We start from the raw sequence: 5847 nt of genomic DNA, 5'->3' as shown, positions 1-5847 counted from the left end.
TAACCAAATCTTTATTTTATGTTATTTAATTTTATGCAATCAATTCTACTGCCTAGTGGCAAACCAAAAATAACTTTTACATCCTAAATATTTTACCTTATTGCTGAATTGAGATTAACACAGTCCTCGTGGGATCGATATTTTTACTACTTCGATAGTATTTGGTGCACTTGCCAAACATCTATCACCTGGCAGTTCACCAGAAGAGTGACTGACCAGATTCTCTAGGACAGATGTTTCAGAGAGCTGGTTGGTTGAAGATGGATGGGATGATGATGATTCAACATTAAGGTTGGCAGACTCAGAACCTATATGTTCATGGTAACGCCCTATTTATCTATTTGATTATTTTATTGGGTTTAAAGTTCAATTATATGATTTAATTGATTATGTAGTATGTTGTTATTTTGTTAAATGACTTTATTTTATTATTTAGTAGAATATGATTAAAAATAGAATAATTAGACTTAAAGGGCTGAATTAGAATTTAGAGGAGTTTAGTGGAATTAAGTAGAATTAAGAGAATTGGTTAAGGAAATAAGAATAGGAAAAACTAAGAGTCAGAGTGTTTTTCACGTAAAACAAGTTTTTGGGAGAAAAGGGAGGAACCAAGAGAAGAGAAGAGTCAGAGAAGAGAAAGCTTGTAGAACCTTGTAATCAACCAATCTAAGGTAAGGGTGGGATTAACTTTCTCTAATTTTAGGTTGCATAATTCTGAAATTGAGTTTAGCATGTTGTTGTTTGTGAATTTGTGAATTTTTGAATTAGGTTTTGAAGTCGTAATTGATTGTTAATAGAGTAGAAAATCCATTGAATTTGTGTATAATCGATGTTCAGGTTGTAGAATAAACATAGGTTAAGTTTCCTATCAAATTTGGGATTTGGGTAGATGAAATTTGGTTTTTGGGTGAAAAATGGAGTTTTCCCGAGAGCTACCTCTGACAGCATACTCTGTTTCATGTTTTTGCGTCCTTTTCACATGCTTATGTTTTGAATTGGCTTTAGGTGTAAACGTAAAAGTTTTAGATAATTTTGTTAGCTTTCCAGTGGCTTTGCTTTGACGTGAAAATGATTTTTTGTTTTTTAGTTATGATGAAAATACTCCAATGAGGTCTTAGTGAAATTTTATGAAAATTCCGCATAACTATTTCTAAGTCAACCAAAACTTATGGATTGTCTCCAAACTTCAAAGCTTGTGTACTATGAGTTTAATTAAGGTGTTTAAGAGTATTTAACCTATATTGTGATGAATCTAACTTGGTTTGACGTGAATATCTTTGATTGATGAATTATTATATGAATGTATATGTTGATGAATATGATGTTACATGATGTTGTTCATAATTGATGAATAATGAAATTATGATGCAAAGTCGTTGTTTTTGTCGTTGCCGCTATTGTCGCAAATGTCGTTAAAGTTGTAAGTGAAGGTGAGAAAAACACAAGAAGGGGGGTTGAATTGTGTTTTTGGAAAATTCTTCGTTTCTCCTAAAAACTGAATGCACTGGTCAGAAGCTAAGTGAGACAGCTTCTGAAGTGATAATCAGAATCTAAATGCAGCGGAATAAAACAGAGAGAGAGAAGAAGAACGACACAAAGCAATTATACTGGTTCCTTCCACAATCCGGAAGTAGTCCAGTCCCCCTTGCACTTCCAAGGAGATTTCACTAAGAGTAATATCTGTTTACAATTGCTCAAGCACACAAGCAAGAGACTTCCTTTGCTCAAGCACACTTTGCAAGAGTCTTCCTATGCTCAAGAACACAATCAAGAGACTTCTATGCTCAAGCACAACTACAAGAGACTTCTAAACAAAATTACACAGAAAATTGTTTAAGGTTGAACACTTGATATACAATCAGAGGTGCTCACAATACAAATCAGATACAGACTCTAAGACTTAATAATTTCTAAGATATGACTTTGAGACACATAAATTCTAAGTGAATGCAGAACAATTTCAGCAGAGGTTTGGCACTTGTAAAAATGTTGAGAGTCTGTTGTTCAGCATTACCAAATCTCTAGGTCTTCACTCCTTTATATAGAGGTGTGAAAGAGACGTTGTGAAATTGCCAGCACATCAAAGAGTCGTTGTTGAAGCTTGATCTTTCACCTTTGATCTTTTGCCTGATTTGGTTGTTGTCCTATGAAGAACCAATTTGAAATCCATTCCTTATCCAAAGGAACATATATGCAGGCGAAACCATATTCTGGAGCTGTTTTCTTGTCTTGTAGCGTGGACACAAAACAGAGTAGTGGAGAAGGTGGTTGTACAGTTCGTACAAAGTACAATGTCAACGCTTTCATCCAAAATTGCAAGCACATGCCTTCAAACACCTTTGAAATGACCGTTGCAAAATTCCACTAATCTTTTGTTGTGTTTTCGAATCCAATAGACAGCTTTTGCAGTGATGATTCTTCAATCCTTGAATCTTTGCAAATCCAGTTGATCTTCAGCTTTTGGTGAAATGGCTTCTGATGATGCAGCTTCTGCAGCTTCTGATGATGCAGCTTCTGATGATGCAGCTTCTGATGATATGGCTTCTGGACCTCTTGTCTTCAGGAGCACTATTCGTACTTCGGAAGCGCTTTACTTCAGGAGCACTCTTCTTCCTTCAGGAGCGACTTTACTTCAGGAACACTTTGCCTTCAGGAGCGTCCAAGCTTCAAATTTTGTTGTTTCCTTTGCTCTTTATTTGCTCATTCAGAACCAATAAATGATGTAACTTTTTAATTATGGTCCTGTACACTTGAACAAATATTAGCTAGTCCAATTTACAATTTTTAATACCTTGTTATCATCAAAACTCTTTAAGGTTCATTGTTAAACACATTTTGTTCCAACAATCTCCCCCTTTTTGATGATGACAAACAAAAGTATTTAAAATTGATCAATTGTTGTTAATCTAATTAACAAGTTGACTTTGGGGCTCTGAGGTTTGTAAGCTCAGAATCTGAGGTTTGTAAGCTCAAACTCCCCTTGAGTCTGATAGTCTTTAAGGTGAGGTTTGTTAGCTCCCCCTAAGTTCTATCCAGGTTAATTAAATTCATTTTACGCACAATAAAATTATTAGAGCTTAAAAAAAATTGAAAGAATTAACTTATAGATAAGAAGAATGGTTCAATTAATTTTACTTGAATTTTGATACTCCTTCTTTCGTTCATAGCTTATACCATTAAGGTAAAAAAAAATGATAGAAGTTTTTCAAAAAGTTTCAAATATCATTAATGGGGCTCAGAGCCTTTAAATACTTGTCACATATACTCCCCCTTTTGTCATTATCAAAAAAAATTGAAATAAAATAAGCATAAGAGACAAAAAGATGTGAGAAAAACTCAAACATGAAGAGAGTATAATAAGTAAATAACTAGACTATCCAGGCAATCAAAATCAGAATCAGTTAAGCAATCAAAACCGTTAAGCATTCAGAAGCATTGAAAAATAACACAAGACAATTTCAGAAGCAAAAACTAAAGAGCTAAAACAAACAACAAACAAAAGAAAACACTAAGGTGTGCAACTAAGGGTTGGTTTGTTGTTGTTTCTTCATCTTCTCCATTTCTTCCATTTGTTTCTGCAACAGTTCTTCAAGCTGTTGTTGCCTCTGGAGAAGAGCCCTTTCCCTTTCTCTAGCTTCTTGTTGCTGTTGAGCCATCTGCTGCCTCAGAAGCTTGAACATCCTTGAGTCTCTGGTCAAGTAGTCCATCTCTGAGAAGAATGGCTTGTTTGCCAGGAGCAGTGTAGAACTTCTAACTCTGAGACTTTGCTTCAGATGCTCCATTAACCTTCTGATAGAAGCTTCCTTGCTTCTGATGCACTTAGCCTTTACATCTTCTATGAACTCAGCAGCTCTGTTCTGAAGTGATGCCCAGGAGTCTTCATATGCATTGGTGAGATCAATTGTCCTTCTTTGATCCACCAGATTATGCATATTATAGAGGATTGAGAGTAGCTCAGCGTTAATATGTATAGATTCCAGGATGTTTGAGGGTGGTTGTTCAAGAGTTTCTAGGTCAGAATCACTAAGTCCAGGCTCTTGAACAGGGCTAGAAACTGGAATGGTGATGTGTTGAGTTGGGTTTGAGGTGGATGGCTGATCAGAAGCAATATATGTGGTAGAGATTGAGTCTTGGACATTGACTTGAGAAATGTCAATATCCATGGGAGTTGGTTCTGGTTGTTGATAGTCAGTTTCAGTTGGTGGTTGTTGTGGTGAAGTTGATGTCTGAGTGTTGGGTTGGGGGTCAATGTTAGCTACTGGTGATGATGGTTGTGGGGGTGATGTGGGTTTGTGTGGTTCAGGTGGTTGATGATGGGGGCTTTCTGAAACAACTTTATCAGAAGCAGCTGCTTCTGGAGTTGTCGCAGAGGCTTTTTCTGAGGTTGATTCAACATCTTCTGGTATGATCATGTTGAGAGGTTGAATGTTAAGAGGTTGAGGGTGATGGCGAAGAATAGTATCAATGACTTTCTCTCTCTGCTCAGCTATTTTAGCCAGCTTCTGATTGATTATATGACCAACTGGTTCATACGAGATTGGCTGAGAGGGCTTTGTGTTGGTCTTGGTTGATGTTGGATGGCTTTTTACTGGTTTTCGAAAAAGTTGAGCTATGGGTTTATCATCATCAGAATCTGATGATGATGGGGATGCGGAATCTGATGATATATTAACTACCTCTTCTGGTTCAGGATCAGAATCCTCTTTAGTAGACTCACTGGCCATCAGCATCAGTTGCTTAGCTTCTGAAACTACAGACTCTTGTAGCTCAGATGCAATTTCCAAGACTTTCTCAGCTTCTGCCTTCTTCCCTTGTAAATCCTTCAAAGCCAAATCAGAAGCAGCTTCTGCTTTCTTGGTAACATGAGGAAAATCCTTTGTCCTCCTTACAGCTTGCTTCCTTTTCTTCTTTGGTATTGCAGGTTGATCAAGAGCAATACCAATATCCAATATCAACCTTGAGTCCATATCTTCAGCAGCTTTTTCAATTGATATCCCACCAATTTTAAGATTATCAGAAATGACTTTAGCCTTCTTTGCAGATCTTTCAACCTCCAGATATTCTTCCTTAGTCATCTTCCTCTTTGACTGTCTGCCTCTGACTCGTGGCAGAGCACCACCATACATTTCCTCAGGTACATCCTCCAATCTGATGACCTTGTTGGTTGCCTCATAGTAATCCTTGATGTAGTACATCTGCACATCAAGAGGATCCTGCTTGCAGATAGGTGGGAAATCTCTCAAAAGATCAGACAAGACATGAGATACACTAAGGTCAGTGTCACGCTCGATGACCTTGGTGATCAGCTTCATATTTTTGAGAGTTTGAGCATTTATGAATGCTCCAGTCTTAGCGTCAATCATCTTATCAGTGAAGGCTTGAACACTGCTTAGACTGTCCAAGATACCACCTTGATAGAATATCTCTGATAAGAGTCTTCCATAAGGAACCCAGCGTTTATTCAGCAGCTGACTCTGTTTCAGACACTCTATCAGGTACTTGAACATGTATTTGGGCACGTTCACCTTTTCCTTCTTGATGAAGTACTGGAGAAAAACTTTCTGTGCCAAATTTGGTTTTTCACATCCACCGCATGGCAGTAAGTTCTCATTCTGAATCTTCAGAAGCAGCTTAGTTTCCATGCCCAAATCAGCATACTTCCCTTCCTTTGGAGAATTGTATATCACCATGTTTGCTCTTGCTTTCCAGATGCGTTCTTCATCAGTACTGGAAAGATCAATTCCAGAGTAATTTCCAGAAGCTTTTACACCAAGAACATCTTCTATATGCCACTGTGTAATTCTCACTGGAATACCACAGATACTTGACCTGATTTCATCTCCAGTA

Source organism: Medicago sativa, chromosome 4 (genome assembly GCF_051527215.1).
Source record: "Medicago sativa cultivar Bolivia chromosome 4, Bolivia_mono, whole genome shotgun sequence".
NCBI lineage: Eukaryota > Viridiplantae > Streptophyta > Magnoliopsida > Fabales > Fabaceae > Medicago > Medicago sativa.
Note: the sequence above shows the minus strand (reverse complement) of the source record.